The sequence below is a fragment of the Hyperolius riggenbachi genome, chromosome 4 (assembly GCF_040937935.1).
Source record: "Hyperolius riggenbachi isolate aHypRig1 chromosome 4, aHypRig1.pri, whole genome shotgun sequence".
Taxonomy (NCBI): domain Eukaryota; kingdom Metazoa; phylum Chordata; class Amphibia; order Anura; family Hyperoliidae; genus Hyperolius; species Hyperolius riggenbachi.
The window spans coordinates 304,912,425-304,937,700 of NC_090649.1; the positions used below are offsets into that span (position 1 = coordinate 304,912,425).

General features: G+C 45.6%; 1 protein-coding gene across 1 annotated transcript in view; it reads right to left on the reverse strand.

The window, feature by feature from the left end:
- SLC2A12 (solute carrier family 2 member 12) overlaps nucleotides 1-25,276 on the reverse strand; it is a 154,367-nt gene that overhangs the window by 71,193 nt on the left and 57,898 nt on the right. The window lies entirely within an intron of this gene.

A 25,276-nucleotide genomic window follows, 5' to 3' on the forward strand; every position in this document is an offset into this window, starting at 1 on the left:
ATGCAGCGTTGACTGCTTGAGAATGTAAATTGCCCAAATAACTCATATCCATACAGTAGGGGCAGGAGGCATTGCTTAAAGAGAATCTGTACTGTGAAAATCTTACATAAATAAACGTACCAGCCTGTTTGTTGTCTTCTCCTAGCCCCCTCTGTGACATTTTCGCAGCTCCCCGCTGCTTTCTTGGTGATAAAATCACTGTTTTATTCATTGTTTTTGTAAACAATGAAGATGGCCGCCAAACAGGAAATACATAATCAGAGCAGGTGCCTGTTTGCAGAGGCTCCTCTCAAATGTGATTTGATTGCTGGAATGTTACACCACTTGTTGCCTTAGCTGCTTGTCTGAGCTCTGAACTGATCTTTCTGCACTCACAGCTGTTTACAAGGTCACAGCTCCTGAGCCTGCAGACACTGGCTGTGAGCAGAGACCTTGTCTGACTCATACACACAGCACACACGCAGAGCCTGCAGGGGGCGTGGAGGAGGTATGTATAACTTCTCCCTATCACAGCAGAACAGTGCATTACTCTCTGCCTCGACAAGGCTTGACAAAGGAAAGAAGATTAGATTTATTACAGAGACAGTGCAACTGCAAAAGGCTGCAGCAAGCCAGACCACATTAGAACAGGTGTAGGAACTTATAGGATAGAAGAAATAAGGTTGAAAATTTTGTTACAGAGTCCCTTTAAGAATGGCTACATCTGAGGGCCCCATGATAGTTTTGCTATGGGGCTCCATGATCTCTAGCTACACTACTGTATCCAATCATGCAAAGGGGCATATCATACATCAAGATAGAGGCGACTATCACAACTGCAAGGCTGGAACAATATCCCCCTAGGAGTAATGGGGAGATCTGCATTAATAAAAATGATCAGCTTTGGCAGGCTCCTCTATCCAATGCAAGTATTACCAGTGCTATGGAAACACGTAGACATAGCGGCACTAGACAAAGCCTTTAGTAAATTCGTTTGGAACAATAGGAGACCCCGCATAAAGTTAAGCAGACTGCAACTCCCAAAGGAGATGGGAGGCCTAGGCTTCCCAAACATAAGAAAATATAATCTGTCATGTGTCTTTCGACATACTCGGGACTGGTTAATGGGCACGGAAGAATTTTCTAATACTACCCTAGAGTGACATGTTGCCGAGCCCTTCGATCTAATTGGTATTCTACATACTGGTTGGGCCGATCTACCATTGCGTTTGAAACACAATATTATCTACAGAGACACCCTCATAGCCTGGAGGGAAATCAGAAAATTATTTGGTTTGCCATGGAAAATCTCTAAATATACCCCCTTTGAGGGCAATCCGGGCTTTCCACCGGGTTTAATGCATCTAAATTATCTTAAATGGAAGGATAGGAGTATTACTAAATTGGGAAATCTACTAGACCTAAGAACACATACGTGGCTCACGTTCGTGGAGGTGGCTCGGCAATATGGAATCCCTAAATCAGACTTCCTAGCATATAGACAGGTCAGATCATTCGTGGGAGCTAAGATTAGAGAAATCTCAGTACTAGCCCGTATTCACCCCTTTGATAAATTTCTGAGGCCAGAAGGTGGCAAAAAGTCATTATCAGACATACAAAAAGAATTAGCAAACTTAGGAGCCCAACATCTAGCTGTCAGAAATATGGCAAAATGGAATAAATTCTTAACAGTCCCTGACCTAGAACAGAGGATAATAGATGGGAACAATTGCGTTAGGCAAACAATTGTAAGTGAGAGATGGAGAGAATCACACCTACTTATGATATTCCACGCTAAATATGCATTCAATATTAGATACCGCTCTCCCAGACCGGGCTATATAAACCACTGCCCGAAATGTAAAATAGCCCAAGCTGACATGTTCCATTGCCTGTGGAACTGTCTACAGATACAAAGGTATTGGGATGAGGTTCTAAAATATGCTAGGAGAATAGGCAAGGTTACTGTGCCAAAAGACCCTATGATCCTATTGTTCAATTCCGTGGCAAAAGAGGATAATGCAATCAAAGTTTCCACTTTACTACATGTTCTATTTGTAGCAGCCAGAAAAGTAATATACAACAGATGGATTTACCCTACTCCTCCAACTATCTGGGACCTACAGGAAGAATTAAGGCATCTTATGCTGTTAGAAAAACTGGACGCTAGCAGGGGCGTAACTAGAAATCACTGGGCCCCCCTGCGAATATTTGGATGGGGCCCCCCCCATAGGTGCCAAATAATCGTAATGGGGCAGCGTTTCACTGTAAATTAATTGTAAAGTGGGCAGCATTTTACCAGACAATCGTAATGTGGGCCAGAAAATCGTAATGTGGGCAGAGTTCACCAGAAAATCGTAATGTGGGCCTTTAGAAAATCATAATGTGGGCAGAGTTCACCAGAAAATCGTAATGTGGGCACCAGTCACCAGAAAATAGTAACGTGAGCAGCAGTCACCAGAAAATTGTAACGTGGGCAGCATTTACCAGACAATCGTAATGTGGGCAGCGTTCACCAGAATATCGTAATGTGGGACAGAAAATCGTAATGTGGGCAGAGTTCACCAGAAAATTGTAACATGGACAGCATTCACCAGACAATCGTAACTTGGGCAGTGTTCACCAGAAAATCGTAATGTGGGCCAGAAAATCGTAATGTGGGCAGCGTTCACCAGAAAATCGTAACGTGGACAGCATTCACCAGACAATCGTAACGTGGGCAGTGTTCACCAGAAAATCGTAATATGGGCCAGAAAATCGCAATGTGGGCAGCAGTCACCAGAAAATCGCCATGTGGGCAGCAGTCACCAGAAAATTGCAATGTGGGCATCAGTCACCAGAAAATCCTAATGTGGGCAGCAGTCACCAGAATATCGTAATGTGGGCAGCAGTCACCAGAAAATCCTAATGTGGGCAGCAGTCAGTCACCAGAATGTCGTAATGTGGGCAGCAGACACCAGAAAATCCTAATGTGGGCAGCAGTCACCAGAAAATCGCAATGTGGGCAGCAGTCACCAGAAAATCGCAATGTGGGCAGCAGTCACCAGAAAATCGCAATGTGGGCAGCAGTCACCAGAAAATCCTAATGTGGGCAGCATACACCAGAAAATCGTAATGTGGGCAGCAGACACCAGAAAATCGCAATGTGGGCAGCAGACACCTGAAAATCGCAATGTGGGCAGCAGACACCTGAAAATCGCAATGTGGGCAGCAGACACCTGAAAATCGTAATGTGGGCAGCAGACACCTGAAAATCGTAATGTGGGCAGCAGACACCTGAAAATCGTAATGAGGGCAGCAGACACCTGAAAATCGTAATGAGGGCAGCAGACACCTGAAAATCGTAATGTGGGCAGCAGACACCAGAAAATCATGATGTGGGCAGCAGACACCAGAAAATCGCAATGTGGGCAGCAGTGACCAGAAAATCGCAATGTGGGCACCAGTGACCAGAAAATCGTAATGTGGGCAGCAGACACCAGAAAATCGCAATGTGGGCAGCAGTGACCAGAAAATCGTAATGTGGGCAGCAGACAGAAAATCATAATGTGGGCAGCAGACACCTGAAAATCACAATGTGGGCAGCAGTGACCAGAAAATCGCAATGTGTGCAGCAGACACCAGAAAATCGTAATGTGGGCAGCAGACACCTGAAAATCACAATGTGGGCAGCAGACACCTGAAAATCGTAATATGCCCCCCCCCCCCCCCCTGGGGCCCGCTCGGAGTTTTGTGGGTGCTGGAGGGGTGGCAGCATGAGGGGAAAGCCTTGCCCACAGTCGGCGGGGAGAGGGGTAGTTCCCCCCTCTCCCTCACCTCGGGGCTCTCCCCTCTGTGCTCCCCTCCAGCTCGTAAGTGTCTGTGGGGCTGTGGTGGGCAGCGAGCGGCGGGCAGATACATACCTGCTTCCGTGCGTTCCATCGGAGACTTCTCCCTCTAGCGGCTGACGTCACTTCCGGAAGTGACGTCAGCCGCTAGAGGGAGAAGTCTCCGATGGAACGCACGGAAGCAGGTATGTATCTGCCCGCCGCTCGCTGCCCACCACAGCCCCACAGACACTTACGAGCTGGAGGGGAGCACAGAGGGGAGAGCCCCGAGGTGAGGGAGAGGGGGGAACTACCCCTCTCCCCGCCGACTGTGGGCAAGGCTTTCCCCTCATGCTGCCACCCCTCCAGCACCCACAAAACGGCCCCAAGCGGGCCCCAGGGGGGGGCCGGGCCCCCCCGCGGGCGCAGGGGCTGCAGGGCCTATTCCTACGCCCCTGGAGGGGAGAGCCCCGCGGCGGGCAGATACATACCTGCTTCCGTGCGTTCCATCGGAGACTTCTCCCTCTAGCGGCTGACGTCACTTCCGGAAGTGACGTCAGCCGCTAGAGGGAGAAGTCTCCGATGGAACGCACGGAAGCAGGTATGTATCTGCCCGCCGCTCGCTGCCCACCACAGCCCCACAGACACTTACGAGCTGGAGGGGAGCACAGAGGGGAGAGCCCCGAGGTGAGGGAGAGGGGGGAACTACCCCTCTCCCCGCCGACTGTGGGCAAGGCTTTCCCCTCATGCTGCCACCCCTCCAGCACCCACAAAACGGCCCCAAGCGGGCCCCAGGGGGGGGCCGGGCCCCCCCGCGGGCGCAGGGGCTGCAGGGCCTATTCCTACGCCCCTGGACGCTAGCCTAAATAAGGAAAAGGGCACTAAAAAGTTCTTCAAAAAATGGAAACCTTTCATGTTGGACGTCTACTCGGACACAGATTTAAACAAAATCGTGACCCCGTTTAAATATACCACATGGTACTTGAAAGCCCACATAGCTGGTACGCTGGGACGCTTGGACTTTGGCGTATGACCACTGTTACAGTGTACGGACTTAAAGAGAACCCGAGGTGGGTTTGAAGAATATTATCTGCATACAGAGGCTGGATCTGCCTATACAGCCCAGCCTCTGTTGCTATCCCAAACCCCCCTAAGGTCCCCCTGCACTCTGCAATCCCTCATAAATCACAGCCACGCTGCTGACAAACAGCTTGTCAGAGCTGGCTGTGTTTATCTCTATAGTGTCAGTCTGCTGCTCTCCCCGCCTCCTGCAGAACTCCGGTCCCCGCCTGCATCCCTTCCCTCCGTGCTGATTGGAGGGAAGGGACGGGGGCAGGGACCGGAGCTATGCAGGAGGCGGGGGAGCAGCCGAGACTGACACTACAGATGTAAACACAGCCTCACAGCATGGCTGTGATTTATCAGGGATTGCAGAGTGCAGGGGGACCTTAGGGGGGTTTGGGATAGCAACAGAGGCTGGGCTGTATAGGCAGATCCAGCCTCTGTATGCAGATAACATTCTTTAAACACACCTCGGGTTCTCTTTAACAAAGCTAATTAACCCAAGGAGATATAGATTACCACTTAGACATAGTATGATCAGAGAGTGGTGAGGGTGGGGGGGGGGGGGGATATTGGTTGGGGGAGGGGGTTCAGGGTAACCAAGGGAAGGCTGAGGGGGGGTGGGGGAATCAACCACATTAGTTACGCTAATGCCTGTTGCAGTGTAATATTAAGCTGCCCGCTCTGTGTATTATGTGGATAAACAATGTTGGAAATTTAATAAAACATGTTTTAAAAAAAAAAAAAGATAGAGGCGACTGAAATTTCAACTTTAGGTCATTTTCTTCTACTATAGGAAAATAAATTCCTTTGAACAGATATGGAACTTTGCACAGGGCTAATCAGACACAGAGATTATTGGTTAATTCATGGACAGCTGATTAATCAATCAAGCTGCGAGTTATCAATCATTAGCCCTCTGAATCAAATTAAGGGTAAATACACACTTGTATGCAGGGAAACGTGTTACTGTTCCCTCACTTCATCACCTGATGAAAGGGGGGGGGGGGGGGGGTTAGTAATACCCATGAAACACATTGTGGAATGATTTATTATATTTAATTAATAAACGACCTAAAGCCACCCAGGCTTTTGCCCAACTGATTTACAAACGTACTCCACTACTTGGTTGCTGACCATCCATTATACAGGGATTCCTGACAGCACAGCAGCAGCTGCTAGTTTATTTAGCCCCTGTGTATCAGCTATGCACAAAGATCCAGCTCATGCACAAGGCAGAGTTGCTGGGTCATGCAGTCCTTCTGCATGAAGGCCCAGTGCACACCAAAAACCGCTATTGGATCCGCAAAACGCTAGAGGTTTTTGAAGCAGATTTCAGAGCGATTCTAGGCATGTAGATTTTCTAAACATGCCTAGCGTTTTTGGAGGGTTTTTGTGTAGCAGATTTCATATATTGTTACAGTAAAGTTGTTGCTGAACAGCTACTGTAGAGAAAGACAAAATGGTGTCCGCAACACTTGAAAAAAGTGTGCTAGTGCTCAAAAAAGCGAGATAAAATAGTGAAGAAAAAGAAAGCCCATATAACTAGCACCACTTAGTTGAGGTATAGTATCATTTATTCAAAAAATATTAATGGTTGTATATATAACATCTATGACATATTGAAGTATCAAAAACATACATAAAAACAATTAAAACCGACCATGTGGTCGCATGTGGTAACAGCTGCAAACAATCATGTCCATATAAGTGAGCAGAAAAGGTATAACACCACTATATGAATCACAAGAAATAGCAATATATGCTCAAATAAACACCCCAGTGGGCATCAAATATAGAGCACACTCAAGGTTGAACCCGGGTTCAGTAAAGTGCAAGGCATATAGGTGGAAACATATACATCCAGAGGCGTAGCTAGGGCTTTCAGCACCCGGGGACAAAGACTATTAATGCGCCCTGTAAGGAGGGGCCGCAACAAAAAGGGGCGTGGCCATGCAACAGAATGTTGGCGTGGTAATGGGTGGGCCCAAATATACATGACCTTAGCAGCGGTGTAAAAGGTCTGCCAGGGAAGTTTGAGCTCTGCCATAGTGTTTCCCCCCCCAAAATACATGTAATCTGACAGCATTTCACCAAAAATACATGTAATTTAGCAGAGGTTCCTCCAAAATACAGCTAATTTGGCAATGGTTCCCCCAAAATAGACATAATTTGGCAGCAGTGGTTCCCCCAATATACATATAATCTGGCAGCTGTTCCCCAAAATATACTTAATCTGGCAGCAGTGGTTCCCCAAAAATAGTTAATCTGGCAGCAGTTCCCCCAAATATATATATGTCCCCAGTATAAGTAGCGATGGGTATATGTGCCAGGTATAAGTAGCCAGGTGTATATATGTCCTCAGTATAAGTAGCCAGGGGTATATGTGCCAGGTATAAGTAGCCAGGTGTATATATTTCCCCAGTATAAGTAGCCAGGGGTATATGTGCCCAGTATAAGTAGCCAAGTGTATATATGTCCCCTGTATAAGAAGCCAGGGGTATATGTGCCCAGTATATGTAGTCAGGGGTATATGTACCCAGTATAAGTAGCCAGGTGTATATGTGTCCCCTGTATAAGTAGCCAGGGGTATATGTGCCCAGTATATGTAGCCAGGGGTATATGTGCCCAGTATATGTAGCCAGGTGTATATGTGTCCCCTGTATAAGTAGCCAGGGGTATATGTGCCCAGTATATGTAGCTAGGTGTATATATGTCCCCTGTATAAGTAGCCAGGGGTATATGTCCCCAGTATATGTAGTCAGGGGTATATGTGCCCAGTATATGTAGTCAGGGGTATATGTCCCCAGTATATGTAATCAGGGGTATATGTGCCCAGTATATGTAGCCAGGGGTATATGTCCCCTGTATAAGTAGCCCGGGGTATATGTCCCCTGTATAAGTAGCCAGGGGTATATGTGCCCAGTATATGTAGCTAGGTGTATATATGTCCCCTGTATAAGAAGCCGGGGGTATATGTCCCCAGTATATGTAGTCAGGGGTATATGTACCCAGTATAAGTAGCCAGGTGTATATGTGTCCCCTGTATAAGTAGCCAGGGGTATATGTGCCCAGTATATGTAGCCAGGTGTATATGTGTCCCCTGTATAAGTAGCCAGGGGTATATGTGCCCAGTATATGTAGCCAGGTGTATATGTGTCCCCTGTATAAGTAGCCAGGGGTATATGTCCCCAGTATATGTAGCCAGGTTTATATATGTCGCCTGTTTAAGTAGCCAGGAGTATATGTGCCCAGTATATGTAGCCAGGTGCCCCCCCCCCCTACACGCGGGAGCGCAGAGAAGAGGGAGAGCAGTGGGCACAGGGGCACAGCGGGGAAGGGGGGGGAAATCCCCCCCCCCCTTCCCTCACCTTAGGGCTCACCTTCTCTCTCGCTCCCCCTGCAGATATGAGCGGCGGGAGGGCGGCAGAACACTTACTCCATTCGCGTGGAGAAGACAGATCTGTGCTCCGCTGATCTGGTCTAGACTGGAGTGAGAGAGAAGGTGAGCCCTAAGGTGAGGGAATGAGGGGGAAACTTCCCCCCCTTCCCCGCTGTGCCCACAGCTCTCCCTCTTCTGTGCGCTCTCACTAATAAAAAAAAACACAGGTCACGGCAGGGCGCCCTAGGGACCCAGCGCCCGGGGGCAAGTGTCGTACCCTGCCCACCCCAAGCTACGCCCATGTATACATCAATTGAATATATATAAATATATATAAAAGAACATACAAGTCCTTGAAGGGACTCCCTTACATCTTCAGCTGCACTGTCCTAGCCTCCCTGGTCTTCCTGGGCTAAGTATTCTCCTCATTATTTGCACTTCTTTTCTCACTGTGCACTCCAGGTATAGGCTGCTCCTAGGTAATTGCGTTTATAGCAGTCCTTTGTATATATTTTGTTGCACTATTTTTTGATACTTGTATGTTCTTTTATATATATATATATATATATTCAATTGATGTATATGTTTCCACCTATATGCCTTGCACTTTACTGAACCCGGGTTCAACCTTGAGTGTGCTCTATATTTGATGCACACTGGGGTGTTTATTTGAGCATATATTGCTATTTCTTGTGATTCATATAGTGGTGTTATACCTTTTCTGCTCACTTATATGGACATGATTGTTTGCAGCTGTTACCACATGCGACCACATGGTCGGTTTTAATTGTTTTTATGTATGTTTTTGATACTTCAATATGTCATAGATGTTATATATACAACCATTAATATTTTTTGAATAAATGATACTATACCTCAACTAAGTGGTGCTAGTTATATGGGCTTTCTTTTTCTTCACTATTTGAACAGCTACTGTAACAAAAAAGCCTGGAAAACCGCTCTGATCTAGCGTTGTTAGAGCGGTTTTCCACTTTCCTATACTTTAACACTGAGGCAGAAACTCCTCAGAAATCTAAAAAATGCTGCAGCCCCCGAGTTTACGTTTGTAGAAAAAATGAACCGCTCTGGTGTGCACCAGTCCATTCACTTTCATTAGCCAAGCGGTTTCCCCCTGCAAGCATTTTAAAAATCGCTTCCGAACCTCTCTGGTGTGCACCAGCCCTAAGTTTGCACAGCAGAAACTGCAGAGCTGCTGGTCCATGTAGTCCCTCTGAAACTTCTTTGCCCTCCACAGCTGGACTATACTGGAAGTCTCACTAGCTTGTGCTGATCCCTGACACCCCCTTCTGCTGGAATCCAGCTCTCCCTCCTTATGCTGGGAATACACAATGAGATTTTTCAGTCGACTTACAGTCCGATCTTATTTTCAATCGATTTTCTTATCTTTTATCAATTTTCATTCACTTCTATGAGAAATCGATTAGAAAAACGATCGGAAATGATCTATCGAACCATCTATCTGCAAAAAAAAACAACAACCTTATGGTGTATTCCCAGCATTACAGTTGGTTTCACCTCAGGCATCTGGTTCACTGGGAGCCAGGTAGGATTATCAGCTGTTGCAGACACCAACTCCCAGATCTTGCCACCAGCCTTTGGAGGAGGATGCAAAGAGGTGCAGGAGTTTACGCCTGGTCCCCAGCACCACCTCAAGTGGTACAAACATCCTGGAGAGGGGGGCATTATGTCCTTGATATACAGATGCTGCAATCCCTCCTCTTTTTTTATTCTCATAGCGACTTACTTTCGATTGTGGAACATCTGTAGTTTAAAAGACAACCATATCGCTCTTGCATTTTTCCCTACTTAATAAAGGAATATTTTATTCTCTCATTTAGAATAACATGATCCATACAGATATGTAACATTTATCAGCAAAATAACTGAATCTGAATTTGCCTTGGAATGTGTGGTGTGAAAACTAGATCCAGCTACATTTTTTGTTGGATGGGGAGGGTTAGTCTCTTTATCAGCTTGTTATCAGCTTATTGCTGCTGCCTGTGGCTCTGCTAATAACCTTTAATTTCTACCTTTGTGACACTCATAGTTCCAATCTTGCTAGCGTGAGCCAGGGCTGGGTGGAGGCAGAGGCGAGAGAGGCTCCAGCCTCAGGGGACGCAGTGTAGGTGGGGTCGCACAACTCACTCAGCTATCATTCCCCTATTGTGTTTTAAGCAGAGAGAAATAAGATAAGGGGATATAGAGTCTAAAGGCGCATACAGACTCCATATTTCCGCACATGACGGGTCCGCCAGACCCTCCCGCTGTTCGGACGTTCAGCCGACAGTAGCAAGTGTGTACAAGCTGTTGGCAGGAAACAGCCTTATCAGTCTGCCAACAGCGTGTACACACGTGCTACTGTCAGCTGAACGTCCGCACAGCGGGAGGGTCTGGCGGATGCGTCGTGTGCGGAAATATGGCGTGTGTACACACCTTAATAGCAATCAGGAGATAAAGAGTCTAATAGCAATCTGTGTGTGATGGCTGGGGTGGGAGGTATGGAGGGGCAGACTTTGGTGTCTCAGCCTTGAGTGCTGGAGGACCTTGTCCCAGCTATGGGGTGAGCCAAGGGTGTTACACTAACATGGTAGAAATTCTGCTTAATTCCCATTTTGCATTGCTGTCTCTGTTCCTGTTGAATAGTTTTAACACACTTCCTGTTTGGGCAGAAATTCAGGAAAACTATTCTGAGTGCCAAAACAAACAGCAATAAATCCATTAGAAAAAGTGTTTTCCACTCCTGGAACTATAGTAAACATTTTGTTTGGAGCTAGACTCATTATTGATCCACAATTTCTGCTGACAAAATATGCAGGGCCTGCCAGACAAATCAGGTCATATATTATGACTAATCTACCAATATGTGCTATCCAAGCGAGATTGGGGAATCTTGACCCTCAATGGTCCATTCGATATTGGTCATGCAGTGTTGGAGACAGCTGTGCAATGTCTATCTTTCAACAAATAATGACAATGATTCTATTGCTATTAATCAATTTTATTATAAGCCTTATTATCGTCAGTATTTGCTAATGCGAGTGCCTTTATTGCCACACTTGCGCACACAAGCATTACAATATTATTTTAGGTTTTCTTGTTGCAAATAAAGTGTCAATGGAAAATAAAATGTATAATATGCTACATTTTTTTTCTTCCATGAATGCATGTGAATTATACATTTGCATAGTGGAGCTGTGTAAATTCCTACGAATAGCAAATAAAAACAGGCTGTCAATGATCTAATTTTCTCTATCACTTAGGATCTATTAAACATTTCCATTTCACAGCAGAGACCTGTGAAAGTAACAAGAGTATGTAATACATATTAATTGAGAACACTTCTGTTAGTGGGCATGAGAAGTTGTGGCACCCCTAAGTCACACGGGTATAGTGCAACACTGCTGCTGGAGTCAGCTAAGAGTGTTGCCCACACTTGAAGAAAACCTGTACTAATCTTTCATTTGGCAAACTCGAAAGGGGTAGGTATCTTTCATTTACCTGAGCATCTTTGCCATGGTCAGTGTACATACATGATACTGTTTTACCTATCCACATTGCATCTAACCTAGCTTAAAGAGGAGATGGCATTGTCTCTGTTTCACGAGGGCTGACATTTTACTTTCTGCAAATTCTGAAAATGACATTACCAGTATCTGATACTACCAACTGAAAGCGAATTAACGAGACTGGAAGTGAGGATATTTGAGGAATGGGGCACCACAGTGCAAACGTAAAGTGATATAATATCTAGCTTGGAGGAGAAGATGCAAATACTTTAACAATACATATAGCGTTCAGGTTTGGTTTAAACCATATACACACAGTAGATTTTCATCACTGAAAATGATACAGCTGTCCCCGGATGATGGCTGCCTTTGTCTCAGCAATATGCTGAGTTACTTCCTATTGAGCAGAGCACTATTGTAGTTCCCCCTGCAAGTTGCTTATTCTCTCCTCCCCATAGGAAACCATGGGCTTCTGTGCAGAGAGACAAACAGAACATCTACTCACTGATTGGAGATAAACTGTGAGCGATCACAAAACATTTTTAAAGGCCTGAATTCACCTTTAAAGGGGACCTGAAGTGAGAGGGATATGGAAGCTGCCATATTTATTTCCTTTTAAACAATCTATCAGCTCCTCATTTTATGCCCCAATAATCACACTTTTTCACACATTTTGTTCTAAAGGAATAAAGATTTGGAACAAAGTACCGTATATTCCGGCGTATAAGACGACCCCCCAACTTTTACAGTTAAAATATAGAGTTTGGGATATACTCGCCGTATAAGACTACCCCTCTTCCAACCAACACCAAATTAAAATAAAAATAAAAAAATAATGTACTGGTGCTGTGTATGAACAGATAGTGGTGCTGTACTGTATGTGTTACCTAGTATATAACAGTATATAGTCAATTGACTTGTTGCATTGGTCAACTCTCCTTAATTAGACTGGTCAGCTCTCCTTGTCTACCTGTTTATCAGAGCGGTATGGAAGAATAGATTGCGCTCCCTCAGCAGGGAGATCTGAGAGGCGGTAACAGGATAGGGCGTATCACCCCGCATCAATGACACCCGGCGTATAAGACGACCTCCAACTTTTCAGAAGATTTTCAAGGGTTAAAAAGTAGTCTTATACGCAGGAATATACAGTACAATGTTTAGACCTGAATCAAGCTCACAAATCTCCTTCACTGTGTTCCCCTCACAGCATGCAGGAGAGTCTGAGGAGGAGGAAAACAAGCTAACTAGAAGATATACGTATTATTGCTGACATATAAGTAGTAGTCAGTAGTACACCACTCCCGACTGGCTGGGCTATTTGTTATGTTACACTTATCTGCATAATGTCCTGTAATGTGCAAGGCTCTGGCTGCCATGCACTGTCCATTTTGGGAGGGGGAGACACAGCGATAAAGACACACTAATAATGCATTTGTGGGTAATCAGAGAAGTGAAGACAATTAACACACTTTGCTGGAAGTAGTGTTGGGCGAACAGTGTTCGCCACTGTTCGGGTTCTGCAGAACATCACCCTGTTCGAGTGATGTTCGAGTTCGGCCGAACACCTGATGGTGTTCGGCCAAACCGTTCTGGTTCGCCCGAACTACTAAATGCCCGGCCGAACAGGGCCGAACAGGGCCCCTGTTCGGCCGAACAGGGTCCTGTTCGGCCGAATACCGCCCCCCTATGGGGTCGCAGGCATAAGGGGGGAGCATGCCCCGATCGCGGGGGGGGGGGGTCGGAAATTCCCCCCACCCCCTCCGCTAGCGCTCCCCCCTCTGCCCGCTTCCCCATAAAAAAGTTGGCGTAAAGTTAAATATTACCGGTGGTGGCTGCTGCAGTGGCTGGCTGGCAGTGGTGTGAATGTGGAGGAGGAGTCCGAGTATGACGCGTTGAGGCCAGGCAGCGGGCGGTTCAGCGGTAGTACCCTTGTGGTACTTCCGCCCTTTCTCTGACCTCACGTCCTCTACGTGATGACGCATACGAGGGCCAGCCAGCCACTGCCAGCCAGCCACTGCAGCAGCCACCACCGGTAATATTTAACTTTACGCCAACTTTTTTATGGGGAAGCGGGCAGAGGGGGGAGCGCTAGCGGAGGGGGTGGGGGGAATTTCCGCCCCCCCCCCCCCGCGATTGGGGCATGCTCCCCCCTTATGCCTGCGACCCCATAGGGGGGCCGTATTGCGGCATGTTCGGGTCCCCATTGACTTGCATTGAGTTCGGGGTTCGGGCCGAACATGCCGAACATCTGGCCCATGTTCGGCCTGTTCGGCCCGAACCCGAACATCCAGGTGTTCGCCCATCACTAGCTGGAAGCATAACCCATAACCACCACCCTATAAGATTCTTTTAGCATGGTAATTGCTAGATTTTACACTGAGGAGTTGATAGCAACCCCCCCCCCCCCCTCATGCAGGAAAATGGTCCTGTCCTGTCAGAACCCTCCCTTTCTGTGTCTGGAAATGTCGTAATGATTTTACAGCAGAGAGGCAGAACTGTGTAAAGAAAGAAAATGCTCCTCGTACTTGTGGTAATGTGTGACCTAACATACAACATTTTTAAAAACAATTGTTTTTATTGATATTTGTCCTTTAAGTTTGACTGCATTTGCTGCATGCTTGTTGAAGGTGTGTGATTAAAGAGACTCTGAAGTCTCTTCAAAATCCTTTTCTTATTACAAAATCCTGTTTAACATGTTAGCCCTACCTAAACCACCGCATCCCCATGGCTGTTATCTATCTAAATCCCCCCTAACTCCCCCTCCCTCTCCCCCGCAAAATCCACGACTTTCTTGGTCGTGGATTTTGCTGCTGTTGGATGCAGAGCTATGAGCCGCAGCTCTGCCTCCATGCGCGTCTATCAGCGGCGGATCTCCACCTCTCCCCCGCCCCTCTCAGTGAAGGAAGACTGAGAGGGGCGGGGGAGAGGTGGCGATCCGGGCTGACAGAGGCGCTGAGAGGCAGAGCTGCAGCTCATAGCTCTGCCTCTCACGGAAGTGCTGCCCAGATTGCCCCCCAGGGAGTTTGGGGGGATTTAGTTAGATTATAGCAGCGGGATGCAGCGGTTTAGGTAGGGCTATTATGTTAAACAGGATTTTGTAATAAAATGAGGATTTTTAAGAGACTTCAGAGTCTCTTTAAAACACCACAGATGCATGAAAGATTAGCAGGATGCCAGGAAATGTGTATTGTTTAATAGGAAATAAATATGGCAGCCTCCGTATTCCCCGTACTTCTCTTATCCCTTTAAACTGTATTTGCACTACTGTGCTACTGATTTTCCCTCCATTGGCTAAGAAGAAGGCAGAAGCACAGTCAGAACCCCACAAGGTGAAGCATAAGCAGAAGAGAATTCAGACAGTCGAAGTCAGCGATAGCTTGGTAATATCAAGTAATAGCATGGTACCAAATATTAAGCAGGAGACAGCCCAATTAAGGCCATACACAGAAGTTCATGCTATTCAAGGGCTAGACAAGGGGAGGCTAGGGTAGACAAGCAGGCATTGGTCCAGATGGAAATCAATCCAAGGACTAAGGCCAGACTAAGGTTATTATTATTATTTAGCATTTATATAGCACTGACATCTTCCGCAGCGCTGTACAGAGTATATTGTCTTGTCACTTAACTGACACTCAGAGAGGCTCACAATCTTATCCCTACCATAGTCATTTGTCTATATATGTATCGTGTAGTGTATGTGTATTGTAAAGTCAAACACTAAAGCAATCTGAAATAATTACATCCAGCAGAGTGGCACACAGGTAAGCTAAACACTATCAATGTTTTCTGGACTGGGTCAGGATTTTATTTGGGCAGGGACCAATCAAGTGGGACAACACAACACACAGCAGCAGCCCATTGAGTGGCCAACTGACTACTCACTAATTAGTCATCTCGTCTCTGGCTACTAGCAGCACCAGCCATGGGAATGAGATTAGCAAGTGGCTGCGCAGGCCATCTATAAGGATGTTGGCTTGTGCACAGGCGCACATATGCAGGGCACTGGGGATGCCATGCTGGCAAGAGGAGGAAGCTGAATATTTAGACCAGCTCCCAGAAAAAAACAGACGCATCCATGGTTTAAAACCTTTTTCTCTATATGTAATTGTAAGTACACAGTAAATGTATATGAAAAGATCAAATTTTCTTATTCTATATAAAAATTAGCAAAGTACTACTAATTAAGGATAACAGGACTGGAAAGGTTTCTATAGTCCGAACTAGGGACACAGAGGGCATGAGTACAAAACTACAGAAAAAGCCAGAGGGTAAAGCCAGGGAGTTCAAAGAGGTAAATCAGTTCAAGATAGACAAGACATTGCATAAACCAAGACAAGAAAAGGCTATGATGTGGCTTTTAGTAATAGATTCAACATTGCTGGGTACAAAGAACAAATCCAACAAAAGTAATACATTTCATCACAGCTTTCCTCAGGTAAGGTCATTGTTTTGTTCTGAAGCACTCTTAGAGAGTTCACTGTCCAGCAGCAAGCAGTGTTCTCAGCTGCTTCAGCTACTGTACTGCACATCCACCGTATTTAATCCTAAACTAGACGGTTGCCTGAAGTACTTGCTTAGCAGTCACTTTATCAGTAGAGGATCCTCTCTCAAATGATACCATAAGAGAAGACAAGACACAGAACATTTATATTGCGCTTTTCTCCTGTTGGACAAAGCACCAGAGCTGCAGCCAGGATGAGCTCTATAGGCAGTAGTAGCAGGCCGGATTTACCTCACAAGAGCCTATAGGCACAGATGTCCTGACATCTTATGCTGGGAATACATGGTAAGATTCTGGTGCTCGATTCCGCGCCCGATAGTTTTTCCCGCTCGATTCTGCGGGTGATTCTCTTATCTTCCGCTCGTTCTTCTTATCTTTTTCCATTGTCTCCCGTGCAGAATCAAGCGCAGAAATGATAGGGCGGGAGATCAGACGTGTCGGAAATTATCTATCGAGCCATCTAAATGGCTCAGAATCTTACCGTGTATTCCCAGCATAAGATTTCGCCCTCCATGAACCTTTAAAAGCTTGCTGAAATGCACTGCAAGTGCGCTGGCTGCCACAGCTGTCACTTCTCCCTTACTTCCCTTGCCCGTCAATGGTAGCTACAGGTGATCACTTAGTATTAGGTAGCCAGAAGTACCCTCAATATTAAGTAGCTAGAGGTGCCCCCAAGTATTAGGTAGCTAATACAGATGGCCTGAGCGGTTCGCCGGCAAACTTCGGTGGTTAGCGTTTGCGGACGAACGCAAACTTTATGGCAGTTCGATTCGCCTCCTATACTACATAATTAGGGTCAACTTTGACCCTCTACATCACAGTCAGCAGGCACATTGTAGCCAATCAGGCTACACTCCCTCCTGGAGGCTCTCCCCCCCCCCCCCCCCCTTATAAATGGCAGGCAGTGTCAGGCTTTTCACTCACTCGTGTGCCTGCAGTAATTAGTGAAGGGATAGCTGCTGTGCAGAGACCTATAGGGAAAGCTTAGTTAGGCTCTTGTAGGCTTGTTAGCTTGCTCCTTGCTAATTCTTATTGCTAAAAAAGCACCCCTCAACAGCTCTTTTGAGAGCTAATCTTGTTCTTGTGATCTATTTTTTTTTTTTTTGTGTGTGTGTGTGTGGCTCACTTGCATTATATACAGCCCTGTCAGTCAGTCGCAACTGGCCTTTGGCACCTTGGTGGTATAATTACCAGTGATGCTCGAATGTACCCAAATTCGATTTGAGTACATTCGAATTCGGGTCCGGGTTAAATTCGGCTTCGGCCATGATCATGACCAGTAGAATTCGATTCGAATTTGAGACGTGATCGGTAATTTAATTCGGGTATTACCTCAAATTCGTGATCACGAATTCGGATGGCCTTAAAGTTAAAGCTATTTTTTTGTTTTTAAAGGGAAATCACAATTAAATAGGTGTAATTTAAAAAAAAATGATGGAAAACGTTTTTTCTGCATTTCTTGTTTATTCTTCTTCACCGTCTTCACCTTCTTCTTTTTCTTCTCTCCATCTTTTTCTTCACCGTCTTCTTTTTCTGTTTTACCATCTTATTTCTCATCACCATCATCTTCATCATCTTCTTCTTCACTGGCACCTGGTTCTTCTTCTTCTTCTTCTTCTCACTTGGTTTTTCATCTTCTTCTTCACCTGGTTCTTCTTCTTCTTCTTTATCATCATCTGGTTCTTCTTCATCATCTGATTCTTCTTCTTCATCATCATTTGGTTCTTCTTCACCTGGTTCTTGTTCTGCCTCTCCAGTCTAAGCACTACAATGTGATCTCTGTAACTCACGGTTGTGTTGAGATGTGTGTAATCGCAGCCTTAGGTAGATTGGCGGACAGTGACTCGATCCATACGACACCTTGAAGATCGTGAAGAAGTTTATTCAAACTGTGCAGATCATACACCGATGAACAAATGGATAGGTCAAAAAATCATAGTGTGAGCAGCTAGCAGAAGCATGTAGCTGAGATGCAGGGTTGAGCTAGAATGAGCTAGAATGAGCAGTGAGGGAGGAGACAAGGAGATCAGAGGAGGGTAAGGGAAGAGAGAGGAGACACACTTGAAAAAGGCAAACTATGCATGTGTAACATGACACTCCCCGTCAAAATCTATGATTTCTAATAACAATAGTAACTAAAGTTCAAGTTCAAATAATAGTTATTTTCCTGCTTGGAACACCTGCAACAAGAGAAACAGCAAAAAAGGCAACAGGAAAACATTACTACAATACTTGTAGAAGTACTTTTTCAAGTGTAGACATGGACTTCAGAGGGGAAGGCAGCAACAGCACCAATCCTTCTTACCTCCCTTTAACACAGTTGCTTTGAAGGTCTGTCTTCAGAGGGGAAGGCAGCAACAGCACCAATCCTTCTTACCTCCCTTTAACAAAGTTGTCTTGGAAGTCTGTCTTCAGAGGGGAAGGCAGCAACAGCACCAATCCTTCTTACCTCCCTTTGTACTATGAAGTCAGAGTTAGGAGTCTTTCTGTTTAGGCAGAAGCAGTACCAGTTCATTTATGGGTCTGAAGTCATGTCTTGCAGAACCTTCTTTCATTACTTTGACTTCTGCTTTCCGCACTTTGCCATCATTACTTGGAACAGTCTTTGTAACAAGACCGATAGGCCAATTGTTACGATGGGCGTCTTTTTCCTTGAGGAGAACAACGTCCCCGATTTGCAGGTCGGGTTTACTGACTTGCCATTTTCTGCGACTTTGAAGGTTGCAAAGGTACTCCATCTTCCAACGGCTCCAAAATGCATTAGCAAGATGTTGAACCCTTTTCCATTGGTATTTGTAAACATTGGTACAATCAAAGGCCTGAGGTGGAATAGTATCTACTCCGATCTTTTGAGTTAGAAGGGTGGCTGGAGTTAGCAATACTGGAGACTCTGGGTCTGAGGAAACGGGAACAAGAGGTCTCGCATTGATTATGGCAGACACCTCGGCAAGGAAGGTGACCAAGACTTCATGTGTGAGATGGGAAGATTTGTGGTCCAGCAGCATAGAGTCCAGGATTTTTCTCGAAATCCCGATCATGCGTTCCCAAGAGCCTCCCATATGCGAAGAATGAGGCGGGTTGAATTCCCATTTACACTTGTTGGTATTGGAAAAGTTCTCTATCTTCTCTGCTCCAGTAAAATTTGTCCCGCAGTCAGATCTGAGTAACTTAACAGGTCCACGAATGGAAACAAATCTTCGGAAGGCATTAATGAAGCAAGAAGAGTCCATTGATTCTATAACTTTAATGTGCACGGCACGAATGCTCAAACAGGTGAATAGCACAGCCCAACGTTTATTATTAACAACTCCGCCACGAGTCTTACGTGTAACTATGCTCCAGGGGCCAAAGACGTCAATACCGACATTGGTGAAGGGTGGTTCGGTACTCAATCTGTCTGTTGGAAGCTCTGCCATCTGTTGATTGAGATGCTTTCCTCTTAGTCTTTGGCACTTGACACACTTATGAAGTATGGAGGATATACATCTTTTCATCCCGATTATCCAGAAACCAGCAGCCCTCACTGCTCCTTCTGTGAAGTGCCGGCCTTGGTGTTGAACTTGCTCGTGGTAATGTCTGACTATCAGAGCAGTAATGTGGTGACGGCCTGGAATGATGAGAGGATTTTGCTCTTTGCTAACCACATTAGACCTTGCAATGCGACCACCAACTCGAAGTAGTTTGTTTGGATCAATTGTTGGATTCAACTGGTATAGAGGGCTATCTTTGGATAGATTTAGTCCTTTTGACAAGTTGTGGATCTCTTGCGAATATACTTCATGTTGGACACATTGAATGATGACTCTTTCTGCTTGAGCAACCTCTGCAATGGTGGGAAGCCCTTTACAGATGTGCCACTTACGACAGTCTTGATTAGTGTCATCTTTGCTTGCGAAGTGATGAGCAACGTGAATAAGACGTGCAGTCGCTCGTACAGCAGAAGACCACCTAGAAAAACGTTCAAATCGGTGAGGTTTCAGTCTTGTCTTTGCTTCCACGGAGGTGCTAAGTGTAAGTGCACTAGCCTTGATTTCCTTATCAGACTCTGGATGGATAAGTTCAAAGGTAGATTCTACAGGATTTGAGAAGAATTCTTCATTCAAAAGTACTGGTGGATTTATCCATGATGTATTCAGAAAGGCGGCAGCAGGCACTGCGCGACTGCCTAGGTCAGCAGGGTTCTGATCCGTGGGTACATAGTGCCATTGCTCTGGCGTTGAGAATTTCCTAATACGATCCACACGGTTGCCAACATACACATGAAACTGTCTTGTTCGATTGTGTAGATATCCTAGCACTATCTTGCTGTCTGTGTAAAAGTCAAAGGAGTCAATGTCAAAGTCTGTTTCGTGCTCAATAAGTTCAGCAATTTCGACAGCTAACATGGCTGCACAGAGTTCGAGCCTTGGAATGGTATGTGCAGGCTTTGGAGTTAACTTGGTTTTGCCCATGATGAATCCTAAATCTATTTCACCTTTGGAGTGTACAACTCGAAGATAGGCTACTGCAGCTTTGGCTTCCATGGATGCATCGGAAAAGACATGGATCTCCAGTCTGGTAGCATTCTTTAAGGACGCAGGAGTGTAAGAGCGTGGTATCTTAAACTGTTCCAACGCCTGGAGGGACTTCTTCCAGGACTCCCACCTTTGTTCTTTTTCTTTGGGTAAAGGGGTATCCCAGTCGGTGTTCTCTGTCGTGAGTTGTCTGAGTAATATCTTACCCTGAATGGTAAAGGGTGCTATGAATCCCAAGGGATCGTAGATACTGTTCACTGCGGACAGTACTCCTCTTTTTGTGAAGGGCTTTTCGCAGGCTGATGTTTGAAATGTGAACATGTCTTGTTTCACATCCCACAGCAACCCAAGGCTGCGCTGTGTGAGGGAAAGGTCAGATTCTGGTTGGAATTCCTTAGCACTGGCAGCATGATCATCAGAAGGAAATGCTCCCATTACCTCATTGCTGTTGGAGATGATTTTATGTAATCTGAGGTTGGCAGTAGCGAGCATGTTCTGAGTCCTGGTGAGAAGGTCAATGGCCTCTTCTGCTGTTGGTAGAGACTTGAGACCGTCATCCACATAGAAATTCCTTTCAACAAACTGACGAGCATCAGTTCCGAACTCTTGTTCACCTTCTTGGGCAGTTTTTCTCAGTCCGTAAATGGCAACTGCGGGGGAAGGACTATTCCCAAAAACATGAACCTTCATCCGATAGTCAATGACCTCATCGTTGACATCATTGTTGCGATACCATCGGAATCTGAGGAAGTTTCTGTTATCTTCACGGACGATGAAACAATGAAACATTTGTTGAATGTCTGCCATAATGGCAATTGGCTCTTGTCTAAAGCGGAGTAGGACTCCTAGGAGGTTGTTGTTCAGGTTAGGTCCAGAGAGAAGATTGTCATTGAGAGAAACGCCTTCATAACGAGCACTTGAGTCAAAGACCACTCTAATCTGGTCAGGCTTGCGAGGATGGTAGACCCCAAAACACGGAAGGTACCAGCATTCTTCTCCTTGTGAAAGAGGGGGTGCAGGTTCAGCATGATCTCTCTCGAACACCTTCTGCATAAAGTCAACAAAATGTTTCTTCTAGTGGTGCTCAAATACCCCTTTTTAAAATTCGAGTTTGGTCGAATTCGAATAGTAAATTATTCGAGGTCAGTCGAATATTCGAGTCGAATAAATTTTACTATTCGATTCGACCTCGGACTTCGAGCTCACTATTCGAGTCGGTATTCGAGCTCATTATTCGAGCTGACTATTCGAATTGGCCTTAAATAGCTTCCCAACACTTGTTTTGAGGGTTAATGATGCAAGAAACATATTTTTTTCCAAGTGACAACAGCAAGTGATTATGTGGGGATGTTCCTTTAAAAAAAAAAAAAGGTGAAAAGAGAAGTTGTGTCCAGAATATTGTTCAGTACTGTATATACTTCTTCTTCTTCTTCTTCTTTATCTTCTATATCTTCTTCTTCTTCTTCTATATCTTCTTCTTCTTCTTCATCTTCTTCTTCTTCTTCTTCATCTTCATCTTCTTCATCTTCTTCTTCATCTTCTTCATCTTCTTCATCTTCATCTTCTTCATCTTCTTCTTCATCTTCTTCATCTTCTTCATCTTCATCTTCTTCATCTTCTTCTTCATCTTCTTCATCTTCATCTTCTTCATCTTCTTCTTCTTCTTCTTCTTCTTCTTCTTCATCTTCTTCTTCATCTTCTTCATCTTCTTCTTCATCTTCTTCATCTTCATCTTCTTCTTCATCTTCTTCATCTTCTTCTTCTTCTTCTTATTCATCTTCTTCATCTTCTTCTTCTTCTTCTTCATCTTCTTCATCTTCATCTTCTTCTATATCGTCTTCTTCTTCACTTATTTCTTTTCATTTTTTTTTTTTTTAAAGAAATGCAGCTATTTTTGAGCGTAACAACAAATAGCTGGTGGCGCACGCATGTTGGAAGCGCCATTGTATGTGCTCCCTGGCAGTGGAAACACACAGACAGCAGGAGGTAAATTTAGCAGCAGGAGGAGGAGGATGAGTGTGTGGCAGCATGCAGTCAATGAGGCAGGCAGCGTGACATAATAGCCCTGGTACCTAGCGGTGATACCATGGCTGTAAATAAACACAACAGGAGGTCCCAGACAGCGGTCGTGCAGCCCACATTGTGTCCAATACACAACTGGGACAACACAGTTTTCAACCCGGGCACCTCAGAAAAATTAAACCTTTTTTTGTAATGGTTTTGTAGTTTTGGTTTTACAACCAATTACACAGATATATAGCTATTTTTTGACGTAATAGCTGGTGGCAGAGTGGCAGCAGAAGGTAAATCTGTGTACCCTGGCGGTGGGAAACACAGACAGACAGCAGCAGCAGCAGGAGGAGGAATGGAGGAGAGTAATTATGTGAGCAGCTATTGTTTGACGTAATAGCTGGTGGCAGTGTGGCAGCAGAAGGTAATTCTGTGTACCCTGGCAGTGGGAAACACAGACAGACAGCAGCAGCAGGAGGAATGGAGGAGTAGTGTGAGTGTGGCAGCAGGTAGGCAGCGTGACATAATAGCCCTGGTACCTAGCGGTGATACCAGGGCCGTAAATAAACACAACAGGAGGTCCCAGACAGCGGTCGTGCAGCCCACATTGTGTCCAATACACAACTGGGACAACACAGTTTTCAACCCGGGCACCTCAGAAAAATTAAACCTTTTTTTTTTTAATGGTTTTTTGGTTTTTGGTTTTACAACCAATTTAGCTATTTTTGGACGTAATAGCTGGTGGCAGAGTGGCAGCAGAAGAAGGTAATTCTGTGTACCCTGGCAGTGGGAAACACAGACAGACAGCAGCAGCAGGAGGAGGAATGGAGGAGTAGGCGAGCAGCTATTGTTTGACGTAATAGCTGGTGGCAGAGTGGCAGCAGAAGGTAAATCATCTGTGTACCCTGGCAGTGGGAAACACAGACAGACAGCAGCAGCAGCAGCAGGAGGAGGTATGGAGGAGCAGTGTGAGTGTGGCAGCAGGTAGGCAGCGTGACATAATAGCCCTGGTACCTAGCGGTGATACCAGGGCCGTAAATAAACACAACAGGAGGTCCCAGACAGCGGTCGTGCAGCCCACATTGTGTCCAATACACAACTGGGACAACACAGTTTTCAACCCGGGCACCTCAGAAAAATTAAACCTTTTTTTGTAATGGTTTTGTAGTTTTGGTTTTACAACCAATTACACAGATATATAGCTATTTTTTGACGTAATAGCTGGTGGCAGAGTGGCAGCAGAAGGTAAATCTGTGTACCCTGGCGGTGGGAAACACAGACAGACAGCAGCAGCAGCAGGAGGAGGAATGGAGGAGAGTAATTATGTGAGCAGCTATTGTTTGACGTAATAGCTGGTGGCAGTGTGGCAGCAGAAGGTAATTCTGTGTACCCTGGCAGTGGGAAACACAGACAGACAGCAGCAGCAGGAGGAATGGAGGAGTAGTGTGAGTGTGGCAGCAGGTAGGCAGCGTGACATAATAGCCCTGGTACCTAGCGGTGATACCAGGGCCGTAAATAAACACAACAGGAGGTCCCAGACAGCGGTCGTGCAGCCCACATTGTGTCCAATACACAACTGGGACAACACAGTTTTCAACCCGGGCACCTCAGAAAAATTAAACCTTTTTTTGTAATGGTTTTGTAGTTTTGGTTTTACAACCAATTACACAGATATATAGCTATTTTTTGACGTAATAGCTGGTGGCAGAGTGGCAGCAGAAGGTAAATCTGTGTACCCTGGCGGTGGGAAACACAGACAGACAGCAGCAGCAGCAGGAGGAGGAATGGAGGAGAGTAATTATGTGAGCAGCTATTGTTTGACGTAATAGCTGGTGGCAGTGTGGCAGCAGAAGGTAATTCTGTGTACCCTGGCAGTGGGAAACACAGACAGACAGCAGCAGCAGGAGGAATGGAGGAGTAGTGTGAGTGTGGCAGCAGGTAGGCAGCGTGACATAATAGCCCTGGTACCTAGCGGTGATACCAGGGCCGTAAATAAACACAACAGGAGGTCCCAGACAGCGGTCGTGCAGCCCACATTGTGTCCAATACACAACTGGGACAACACAGTTTTCAACCCGGGCACCTCAGAAAAATTAAACCTTTTTTTTTTTTTAATGGTTTTTTGGTTTTTGGTTTTACAACCAATTTAGCTATTTTTGGACGTAATAGCTGGTGGCAGAGTGGCAGCAGAAGAAGGTAATTCTGTGTACCCTGGCAGTGGGAAACACAGACAGACAGCAGCAGCAGGAGGAGGAATGGAGGAGTAGGCGAGCAGCTATTGTTTGACGTAATAGCTGGTGGCAGAGTGGCAGCAGAAGGTAAATCATCTGTGTACCCTGGCAGTGGGAAACACAGACAGACAGCAGCAGCAGCAGCAGGAGGAGGTATGGAGGAGCAGTGTGAGTGTGGCAGCAGGTAGGCAGCGTGACATAATAGCCCTGGTACCTAGCGGTGATACCAGGGCCGTAAATAAACACAACAGGAGGTCCCAGACA